Here is a 12,863-nt window from a genome sequence, read left to right on the forward strand (position 1 = left end):
AGAGAGCCCAGAAATAAACCCACAAAATATAGTCATCTGATCTCTGACAAAGAAGCAAAGGCAAGTCAATGGAGAAAGGGCAGTCTTTTAAACAAATGGTGCTGAAACAACTGGATTTCCATATGCAAAAATCATCATCATCATCATCATCATCAATAACTAGACACAAACCTTATACCCATCATTAAAATTAATTCAAAACAGATCATGGGCCTAAATGTTAACTGTGAAACTGTAAAACACTTAGAAGATAATAATAGGAGAAAATCCTGAGGACATTAAGTTCGGCATTGACTTTTTAGATCCAATACCAAAGACATGATCCAGGAAAGAAAAAATTAATGAGCTGGACTTCTATGCAAAAAACTTTTCCTCTGTGAAAGACACATTCAAGAAGTGAAAAGACAAGACAGATTTGATAACAGACTGTTATTCAAAATATATGAAGAACTCTTAAAAGTCAACAAGAAGAAAACAACCTGGTTTTTAAAATGGGAAAAACTTATGAACAGATACCTCACCAAAGAAGATATACAGATGGGAAATAAGCACAAAAAAAAAATACTCAGCATTATACATCATCAGGGAATTGCAAATTAAAGCAATGATGAAATACCAGTATATACTTATCAGAATGGCTAAAATTCAAAACAATGACAACAAATGCTGATGAGGATATAGAACAACAGGGACTCTCATTCATTGTTGATGGGAACACAAAATAGTAGAGCCACTTTGGAGAACGATTTGGCAGTTTCTTAACAAAATTAAACATAATCTTTACTACATGATCCAGCAATTGCACTCCTTGGTACTTACTCAAATGAGTTAAAAACCTGGGTTTACACAAACCTGTACATGAATGTTTACAGTAGATTTATTTATAATTGTCAAAACCGGGAAACAGCTAAGACATCCTTTAGTAAGTGAATGGATAAGCTGTAGTACATCCTTACAATGGAATTAAATTCATCATTAAAAAGAAATGAGCTATGAAGCCATGAAGAGACACGGAGGAATCTTAAATGCATATTATTAAGTTAAAAAGCCAATATAAGAATGCTACATACTGTATGTTCCAACTATATGACATTATGGAAAAGGCAAAAGTACAGAGACAATAAAAAGATCAGCTGTTGCCAGGAGTTAGAGGAGAGGTAGGGATAAGTAAGTAGAGCACAAAGGATCTTTAGGGCAGTACACTACTCTGTATGATACTACAGTGGTAGATACACATCATTATACATTTGTCAAGATCCATAGTATATACAGTACCGAGAGTGAACCGTACAGTAAACTATGGATTTGGGATGATTATAATTTGTCAGTGTTGGTTCATGGGTTGTAACACATGTACCACTCTGGTGCTGGATGTTGATGGTTAGGAAGGCAGTATATGTGAGGGGAAAAGAGGTGTATGGAGACTCTGTGTATCCTCCACTCAATTTTTCTGTGAATCTAAGACTGGTATAAAAAAATAAATTCTATTATTAAAAAAAAGAGAGACAGATAGATGAGTAGAGGTTAGGTCCTGGAGGATTCCATGGGACTCAAGGCACAGTTACAACTTTAGTGTACAGCGCATTTGTTACCACTCCCCAGAGAGGAGGAGGTATCAACGGCATTGACTAGACTTCTAAATTATATGACGTGAAAAGAGACTCCTTGCTTTAAAAAAAAAGAGCTAGAGATCTGGAGTCAGGAGACCTAGTCTACCACTGCATATCTGTGACTTCGATGAGTCACTGAGTTTCAATTTCCTTGTCCTGATAAAGATTATTATGAGGATCAAGTGAAATTAGCAGTGGGCAAGCTCTCAGTAATACAAATCACCATTTTTATAGAACACTGAACCATAAACAGGTACAGTGCAGAAATGGATGAAATAACCCAAGTCTGCCAAAAAAAAAAGGGCCTGAAATGCTCAGGTTGTAGGAAAAGATGTTGGGAGGAAACAGTTAGGATGAATAATTACTTATTTCCAATTAGTCAGCTGGGAAGTCAATTTTGATCTCAGGGTTTTCTACATACAGTAAAGGAAAAAAAAGGGAGGTGTCCCTCAGAAACAGGACAAGTTAGAAGGGGCAAGCAGTTTTTCATGGAAGATGGTTTATACAGGCTTAATTTTAAGTTGAAATATTCACTGAATAATTTAAAATGTGTGACAGAGACTCAGAAGAGAGATAGAGGCCAGAGATACAGAGGTGAAAGCCATCTGCTTCAAGCTGATAGATGAAGACACAGCACCAATAAGATTTGGAGACAGAGAGCAGAGAGAGAAAAGCAGAGGGCTGGGAACAAACACCTCTGTGGCTGACTCTGCTTGAAGTGCTCAATCTCCTAGATGGCTGATGGAATGTAAAACGGTCACTAGACATCCATTACTCTAAGCATTGCTCTTTAAATCTCCCTCCTCCAATTTAAACTTGAGGTAATTAATCAAATAAGACAAAAATTTTAAGAGATTTATTCTTTTTCTGTACTAGACATCTCTGCTCTCCAAACCCTTCTCCAAAGCCTTCAATGAATAATTTAATAAGCGTGTTTGGAGCTTTTATTAGATGTCACCTTCAGCAAATATCTGCCAAGGAATGTCTTCAAGTATGGACTATCTAATGAGGCAGACACTTAAAGCAGTTATTGAAATAGGACCCACGGACATGGCAGCTTGTGATAACTGCTCTGGAACTATTACAGGCAAACATTTCAAGGCTTTTTTTCAAAGTTTTTTCTTTTTAATTCCTGGACCAATGACCTCATTAGCTCTGTGGCTCTTCTGAATGTGCGAGCTCCATTCCTCCCCATCCTTTGTCAGAGTCAACAATAGTCCTGTCTTCTCTGGTCCAGTTGTGTCTTAGGCTTTCTGTCATGGATACATTCACATTCCTTTACCTTTCAGAGAAAATGGATGTCTAAATGTGACCACTTCAAGAGAAGTTTGGATTTTCTTTCATTACTGATTCTTGTTCCTTATAGTTTTACTAATTTATAGTCACATTTTGAGCTAACAAGGCTTTTGGGGTTGGGTTGGGTTGGATATCTTTGGCCATTGCCCTGAGCAAATTAGCAAAGCAATGAATTTCATCCAAGTGTTTCATTCCCCTACTGCCAGACTCACATCTACAATAACCATATTTTGATGCCAGCCCCCTGTGCCTCCTAAAAGAAGAGAGACGTTGGGGAGAGGTACTCATAGGGACTGGAATCAAGCACTCCCAGCACCAAGAAGGCATCCATATGGGGGCCTTGGTTCAATGTTGGTCCACAAGGAGAACCTGGGAAAGGTTCCTATCCACAGAAATAAACATCAGTTCCCTATGTGCCCCCAGCGACACCCTTATATTTCCTGTAAACTAAAAAGAGGCCCAAACGAGGCTAAAAAGTGTCATGTGAAATATGATCTTTATTTTAAGTGGCTCAAAGCCCTTTTCCACTTTTCAAACACTGGCTAATTATTTAAGCACATTTAATAATTTCCTATGTGTAGTGTTGTACTAGGCATTTTACAAAGCTAATTAAACAGATACTAGGTATAACCTCTAGGCATTTATAATTTAAGGAAGATAATACCAATGGAGACAGAGGAACTAATTCAAGGCATAAAGAAAATTGAATGAGTACCACACAACTGTGTAGATGAACCATAAAAGGAACGTGTTATTGGGTTTCTACTGGCAGCAACAGTAGAAACCCAATTCCCAGCCTGCCTTGGAATTCCAAAAGTTTCTAAACTACTTTTATTAAAATTCATTGTAACTATTATCTTTTCAATCCTGTACACTCACTGACAGGAGCTAACTAAACCAAATAAAAGCAGATAAATGACAATATATTCTTATTCTTCCATTCTGCAGATGGAGCTCACCAGAAGCAGGCAGATACCTTTAAAGGCAGGCCCTGACCCTTCCTTAACCCACTTAAGCCTAAATTTTGCATGTCTTTGCTTGCTTGGCTTTAGTCTGTTTTCATGATTCCAAGTTGAGATCCATTCTGTCTTCTCTAGGCTTTCTTCCTAGAATCATCTGCCCATGCACAGTGGACAAAGGCCAAGTTTCTCTACTTTATTCCTAATGATGTGCATATTTCAGACAGGTAACAGTTGGGCACAATAATTAAAGTCAATGAAAGGGCTGGTGTCACCGGGGTCATCACTTAATACCAGGAGCCCCAAGGTCCTCAGAGTACTGAGAATAATATTTGACCAAAGTGGATCTGAATAACTTGGAAAAGTTGGTTTATAAAAAGAATTCAATAGACTTGGCCCTAAAAAGAATTTAAAATAGAGGGCAAAGTTCTTGTTACTGCTTAGTGCAAAAGCAGAGTTAGTGTGGAAGCAGAGTGGCCAGCTCTACTGTGAAGGCTTTGATTACTTTAGACTGGCAGCAAACAGAGGGCAGTATCTGAAGCCATTGCTAGAAGTAACCTAGAAGGGCCAGGCAAAGACCTGGTATCTTACATAGGACCAAAACATCAAGAGGTCCCCGCAGTCACTGGCCTGCAGTCTGCCCTGGCTAGCATTAACATACCCGTTATAAACCCTGCATTGTCCCTTTGGATCTAGCGCTGTACTGCTTCTGCACCTGTGCAGAGAACGGACATCTTTGGTGAGGCTGGGAACTGTCTCCCATCAGGGTTCAGCCCTCGGTCCTCCCATCTGAGTTGCGCCACCTTTTAGGCTCTGTCACAGAGCTGAATGAAAGTACTTGGTCTTTCTGGGACCTATGCTCGAACCCTGCTAACTCCTTATCCTCTTTTTTGGAGTTTCTCAAAGGTCCAATTCTCTATATGCCACAGGCCTCCAGCATACATTGCATCTCTTCAATGGGTTAGGTTTTTTTTAAATCCAGAAGTTGTTTGCTTGTAGGAAAATTTGGGCCCAGAAACATAAACCATTCTGAGATAAGAAGGCCTAAAAACTCTGGTTATTTGCTTGAAATGGGGAAAGGGAAAAATATAGGAAGAATTATATTGCCCTAAGAGACAGACTGTGGGTGTACACAAAGGGCAGGGGTCTAACTCTGCTGAAGGCCCAGAGATGGCTTAATAGAGAAATGATTTTGAAATGATTCTTCGGGCATATAAAATTTACTCTTCATTTGATCTTTATGAATATATATTTTGAAAATTAGGAAAAACCCGCAAAAAATGTTTTTCTGATTCACAAATTACATTTAAGGTGGTCTAGGTATGTAGCAAAAATCACTTTTTTTTTTTTTTTTTTACTGTGTGGTAGATTTTCTAGTAATGGCAACAACAGTGACAATTATGATAAAAACACAGAATGGTATGAACTACTAAAAATTTTCTGACATCCAAATATATATATATAATTTTAGTTCTGCCTGGAGGAATTGTGGAGATCAAGTTAATCTTTACATTCCATTAGACTTTCTTCTTCAGCCTAATTGTAGCATGGATAGAAACTGTCATGAGTTTGAATGATTGAGTGAAATCAGACGCATCTAACTTCCTAGGTCCAATAATTAATACCTTGTCATATAGGAAGACAGTGGTACACTCAAGGGGGAAAGCCCAGAAGTAATTATATATGGTGGCCAGGTTAGGGCTCAATGACACTGACGTATTGGCCCTGAGTTTCTGACATTGCCTGTCAAGATCAATTTATAAAGGAAATGACTTATCTGCCCTTCTCATTCTAAGATCAAGTGTGTGTCCTCTGCTCAGGGGAGTCTAACATTCTTTGTCAGACTGATGGAGTCACAGTCTAATTAACATGATGATAAATCACATGGAAGCCACTGCCTATTACCTGATTCTCAGATAACCTATCCCATGTTCCACACTATCATCCACCTAGTCCCTGTGCCTTTTAGAGGATCAATACAAGGACTGCCCTGAACTAGATTACAATGTTTCTTGTGGGAAAAAAAAGAAAAAAACAAAAGCCTGTGTCTTTTGTAAAACAGAACACTGGAAAAAAGGAAAAAAAGAAGGAAGGCAGGCAGGAAACATATATTGAGCATCTTTAAGATACAACTAGACTCTTTGTCTTACATTGTTGTGTGCATTTTTCACAAGACTTCAAAGAGCCAGCCCACCAAGTAGAATTGGTCTTGGACAGAATCAACCAGGCAGAGAGTGCCTAAGGTTTGGCCAAAAAGGGATTATTTCAAATGTCTAAGGATTCTGTGGGGACACCATGCCAGTGGCAAACAATAAATTGAAATCCAACAAATGCTGTAAAATTGAGAAAACCAAAAAGTGATGTGGCCAATCTATGCGTCCTTATTCTTCTATGTCCCAGCAGACAGACCTGAGATTAGTTACTTAACCTCATTAAGCCTCGATCTTTATGATAAGGAATTAAATAACATAATGTGTGCAAAGTCCTTATTATAGTGCTTAATATATATTAAGTACTCAATCATATGTTAATTATCATTACCACTATCACTTGAATGAAGGGACTCAGCAGAAGTAGGACAGGAGAATAAGAGAGGGTCTCCGTTGGCAAGCTAAGAGCTATATTCTAAAACTTACCAAATGAGGTAGCTGAGAGGTTTAAAATTTTCATTAAATTTTCTAGAGCCAAAGAGATTTATATCTTATATAATGCTAGGACTAACTTCATTTTTCAAAAATTTAATTACACATTCTAAACCTTCATAAATTCCATTAAACAAAGTGTTTATTATATTTATTGTTTAGTCATACTTTGCATCCTGATATTTTAGATGTTATTCATGACTTGATTTTACTGTGTTTTCTGAATGGCACTACATTTTTTAAAACAGGGGTAAACATGTCAGTACTTTATATAACAAAGTTGAGTTCATATAAAACAGCTCAGTTTTCAAATGCAGGATGAGACTTAATTCAATTCTGGCCAGGTAGTATCTAGTCAGTAAATCACTTCCAAGAACAAAATACAAAAATAATAGAATAAAACCCTATCACTGACATGGGTTTTTGAAATAGTGTCTTGAGTCAGTCAGGATCTCAGAAGCATTCTTCAGTTAAAATAGCAATTTCTAGGGCTGTGGAGTTAGTGACGTTTCAAAATACTTGTACAGCTTAAGGGATGAAAAGTACCTTTCGAAACCAAAGAACTATACTAGGTCTAGGCACTGAAGATAATTGCCAGTGGAGGCAATAAATCTTTTCTCAATTCCTTATCTGGTCTCAAAAATCTAAAATGGGGGTAGGGGAAGGACTGGGTATATTATGACTATCTTTCTATTTTTATGAAAACAATTTTTGAAAACTCCTCCACTCTGTCTATATCTTCTCATGGGCATCCATGTCTCCAATAGCCTGGGAATTTGGGGTGGGTGGGGGAGTGGGGATGATGAGCACAGAAGAGGCAAGGAGGAACATAGAAGATCTGGTCACTCTGAGATCACAGACATGTTAGAAATGGAGATTTAGGAATAAAATCACTTAAAGGAGGATTCTCAGAGTTGTACTAGTTCAATGATTCTGAACAGCATCTGTAACACCATGGATTTAGTGTTGGCATAGGATTCTCTAGGGGAGATAAAAGGAAATAATCCCAGATACACAATTTGGCTTATACTCAGGCAGGTCACTGTCAATAGCCACTGTCCTCATGGCTGCCACTATCATGTGACCAGAAAGCATGACCCCAGAGGCTTGATGTACATACATGGAGGCCACATCCTTCGGATCTCTCGGCTGTGAGTGATAGGCAAGAAGGGAAGTTACATCTGATAACGCTCCCTGAGGAAGAACAGAGACAAAGTACAGAATCTAAAGTCTCCCTAGTCTTAACAATGAAGAGAAAAGTTTTTTATGGGTGACTAATTTTAGTGGCTCTCTTAATTCTCTACCAGAAAGGTTTTTTGTTCGCATTGTGGGACCTGACATGAAATACACAGTAGTAAAGAAATCAGGGGCTCTGAATTCTTTCTCTGGTGTCTTTCTCTATATTTTTTTCTCTACACTTAAAAAAGTCACTTAACTAGGCTATGACTCAGTTTCTACATCTGTCATACGGATATATCAATTCACTGACATTTATGAGAAAAAGACATTCAACCCAGAAATAAGGTACTAAAATTAGCTCTTAAATTCCACTTTGAGTCTTTAATCAGTCAGTTTATCTAAAATGACTTGATTATAGGAAAATCATCATAATTATTATGCTGTCCTGTAATAAACTTTAAAATACTCAACATATAGCATGAATATCATGTGTGTATTACCCAAAGTAAACTCAGCTCAAATATCAATCTAGAATTCAAAGATCAGTGTGGTCTGCTGGTGTTCTATTCAAAAAGTCTTTCACCAAAAGCAGCTACCATAATAACTTGAGTCATCCACATCTCAATTAGCAATCAATAATTTGCCAATTAGTTTAATGAATATCAGCAATGGGTTTTCATTAATAAAAATAGTAGCTTAGTGAATAGCACAATACATTTTAGAAAGGTCTCTTATTAAATTACAGGTATCTTAGGTACAGTTTAGTTTGAGACTTTTTAAAATAGTTTTTTATTTTTCAATTATAGTTGACATACCATATTCTTAGTTTTAGGTGTACAACACAGTGATTAGACATTTGTACAACGTACAGAATGACCATCCCAATAAGTCATTCAACTCCTTTGCATGAGTAGGGTATAAAATCCAGTGAGGCCTAAGTGTTCACCTTTAAGGATGGTACCCAACTAAATAATCCTGTGTCTAGCCATCGGAGGATTTTTACTAGCCTGATACTGCCTATAATGTGACAGAATTCTGCTGATGGAATATGGTTGTTTATCTCAAGTAAACTCAGCATTCAAGATGGCAGTCAGAATATGCTAAAGGACAGAGTTGGGACTTCATTAGGCTTACACAGTTGGTTGTTTGTGCTATTCTCTACCAACTTTCTAATTAATATTTATTTAGTGAATATCTTTATGTGTGGCAGAATTTGATTTGAGACCTACTTTATAGGCTGTGCTAAGGTTGTGGGGCATTATTTAGTTAGCCTCACCGACTTCAAACTTCTCCAGTGGCTGCCTTTATCGACCAAAAAGAACTGAAAAGTTTTTATGTGACAGATTGGCTTACGATACAGAACTAGTAAGATTGTTAAAGGTAAAATTGTTTTAAAAAAAAGGTTGCTATAAAAAACTTAATTTTCATTAATTTGATTAATGAAAATTTGATAACCCAGTGTCTAAAAACTCTCTGTATCAGAACATGAATCCAAATAAAAACTTGTCTTACGTATCATTCAAGGCTATATTATATTTGCTGCTTCTTCTCCCTCTCACTTCATTTTCACTTGGGAAGAAAGAAATCCAACAAATATTTATTAGACAATTACTAAGTACAAGGTAATATAATGGGTACTATCAAATGTACAATAAGATATAACTCAAGGTTTGAAAGCTTCAGGAAGTTACATGAAATAATGGAGTAGAATGGAAGTAAAACTGGACTAGGAGTTGGGAAATCCAGGCTCTACTCCCAATTAGCCCACTAGTGCTTCCTTAGGTAAGCTCCCCTACAACTCTGAACTCCACCTCTTCATATGACAGCAAAGGGGGAGGGACTGCATGGCCCCTCCAATTTCTTCTGTTGTAAAAATCTATGATTCTATTACCAAGGGCCATTAACTTATTGTGATGGTGCATTAGGTAATTTACTAGTTCTTAGGATTACAAAGATGAAGAAGATATGGTCCCTCTCCCAAGCAGCTCATGCAATAACAGAAAAAACAAAGGAGAATTCATTATAATAATATTATGTTATTCTTATTTACACAATATTATTGTTATCAGCCCATTTCATTGAGAAATATTCACAGAGCTCACACCAACACTCCTGTTTTTCCATTCACAGAAGGTAGATGGTATAAATAGATCATTTAAGACTAGAGGAGAAACAAAAACCATCATAGTTAGTCCAAGTAATTTTGACTCAGGTTATAAAGTTAGACTTTGAGGTTACTTCCCTTTCATCAACCATCATTTAAGGAATATAAAAAAGCTTTGCCTAAAAATATAAACTCTGCTATTTTTTCTGAAATTCCTACCATTAGGGTTACTCTCAGGCAATATAACCTTATAAGCTTTGATAATTTTACCTGAAAGGGATAATATACTGAGTCATTAGGAGCCTTTATTGACATCATCATAGGTAACCTTATAAAATACAAAAGATAGGTAAGTTTTGGCAATCTAAGAAAAGGGAAAATAAACCTCTTTTTAGCTCGTGATTTCCAACAAACTCCATTAGGATGTCCTACTAGAACATTTCAACTAGAGCAGGTCAACATTTTAAAATCTAAGTTATATTTCCACCAGATCCTCTTTTCTACCTCAACCACCCCAAGCCAACCTTCTCCACCTGATTTCTCCCTCACTATTAATGTTGCCACTTCTCTCTTAGTCACATAAACTCAAAATCTTAAAGCCAACTTGGATCCCTTCCTTTCAGTCCTCACTGTTCAAACCTTGTGCATTCTCTCTCTGTCATTTCTTTCTTTTTAAAACTGTGGTAAAACACACTACACAAAATTTAACATCTTAATCATTTTTAAGTGTATAGTTTACTAGTGTGAAGTACGCACACACTTTTTTTTGCAACCAATCTCCTTAATTCTTTTCAACTTGCTAAAGTGAAACTTTAAACAACTCTCCATTCCTCCACTCCTTTGCCCCTGGCAACTACATTCCACTTTATGTCTCTATGGTTTTGACTACCGTCTAGGTACTTTATATAAGTAGAATGCTACAGTATTTGTCTTCTTTTGTGACAGGCTTACTTCACTTAACATAATGTCCCCAGGGTTTATCTATATTGAAACAGTGTCCAAATTTCTTTCCTTTATAAAGCTACAAAATGTTCCATTGTAAGTATAGACATTGAGTAGACACATAAGTTGCTTCCATGTTTTGGGTGTTGTGAATGGTGCTGCTATGAACAAGGTATACAAATATCTCTTTGAGACTCTGCTTTCAGTTATTTGGGGTACATACTCAGAAGCTGGATTGCTGAATCATATGGTAATTCTTTTTTAAATTTTTTAAGGAACCACCATACTGCTTTCCATAGTCTGCCATGTCTCTTGCCTCATCCGCCTCCTCTGTAGCCCCACTATAGCCATCCTAATTCAACCTCATTACCTCTCCCTTGCACAACTTCAAAGCCCTTCAAAATCTTTTCCCGTTCCAATCCACGGAGCACACTACTACCAGATTAATTTTCTACAAAGTGAAATTCTGATGTCACTTCTCTACATAAAACAACAAAAACAAACTTCAGCAGCCCTATTACTTGTCAATTGAACATTAACTCTTAGGTTAGATTTTCAAGGGCAGTCAAAATATGGCTTTAATCAATGCTCTCACAAGGGTATGCTCTAGCGTGTCCTTCCCTCTTTCCTTTGTCCTCTGCCTTCCTGTACACGTTTGCTTTTCCTGCTAAAACACCTTCACCCCTTAGAGATGATTTCACTTGGCACTCACACTGAATAGTCAAAATGCCTCTATCAAATCTGAGTGTCTATCAGCCTACGATTCATCTACATAGCTCTCAAACATCCATATACCTGTCCTCAGAAACATTCACTATGTTCGCAATTTCACGTTCAATGTTTTCTTCTCCACTACAATGAAAAACTTAAGGCTTAAGGACAAGAAAGAGTTCTATTTTTTTTTTTTTTTTTTTTTTTGCTGCTAAAACCCTAGTGGTCTACACTGCTAGGCATATAATAAACAGGGGAAAAACTGATTGTCGTTTAATGTTGAAGGCTTCTTATTTTTCTAAATATGAATTCTACTCTCTCTTTTGTAAGTCCAAACTTTTAGACCCAAATAAAATTCATAAATGGGCCTTCTGGAGATGCTCTGTGGGCTCTTTGTTTAAGGCTTAAATTAGCCAGTTTGACTGTGTATATTGATTACACCAAAGGGATAATGGCTAAATGTCTGCTTCTCTTGGGGCAATATAAAATCAGTCATCACAAGATTTCATATTGAACTTTCTGCAATTAGCTCTCTTTCCCTTAATTATAATCATTGTCTTCCAAATGCTCTATGCTAAGAAATAAAATAGGATTATCTAATATCGTATGAGTCTCATGGAAATAGATATTCAAAGAATATTACTTAGTAGGCAGAGTATTGGTATCTCAGTAAGAAGTTTATAACTTATCTCCTTTTTAATTGTCTTGTTTTATTATTCTTTTCCTGCTGTACTAGGGAGAAAACAATAAAAAGAATCACAAGTTTTACAGGAAAAGACAATGAAGGAATAAGTTAAAATAGGAGACAACTTTACATGCACAGTGCAGTTTTAAAGTAAAATTATAATACATAATGAAGCTCAAAATGAAGTGTAGCTGTTGTTTGAAAATCTTAAATATATCATTGGAGAGCAAATTGACTAATAAACAATCTCCTACACACTAACAAATCAGTGTACACATGTAAATAAAATTAATCCATGCTATAACAGGCTAAAAAAAAAATCATAAATCAAGTAGTGAGCTGCCATTTTTCTAAAACGGTTGAGGAGTTGGAGGACGTTAAGTCCAGTGAGCTTGAAAAAGGAAGGAATAGGAGAGGAAAAGATGAGATCAGCAAGGAAGATCAAGGTGAAAGCAAAGCCAGGAAGTAGCACCAAGGTAAGAAACTAGGAAAAACCTAAAGGCCTGTCTGAGAGTAGATTGAAGGTGAGAACAAAGATAGCTAAGAGAGTGAGGAGAGAGGTTCAGATTCATGAATCAGAGAATTTAGCACTTTGGGTCTGGGAATTCTGTTTCTCTTGCTGTGCCTTGGCACATCTTACCAGGCCAGAATCAGCGTCTTAAAGGAGCTGAACCAGGTTACATTAACAGTCTATAAACTCTTTGGGGCCAGAAACCGTCCTTTATTCACGTCTGT

Source organism: Rousettus aegyptiacus, unplaced genomic scaffold, assembly GCF_014176215.1.
Source record: "Rousettus aegyptiacus isolate mRouAeg1 unplaced genomic scaffold, mRouAeg1.p scaffold_m13_p_1, whole genome shotgun sequence".
Taxonomy (NCBI): domain Eukaryota; kingdom Metazoa; phylum Chordata; class Mammalia; order Chiroptera; family Pteropodidae; genus Rousettus; species Rousettus aegyptiacus.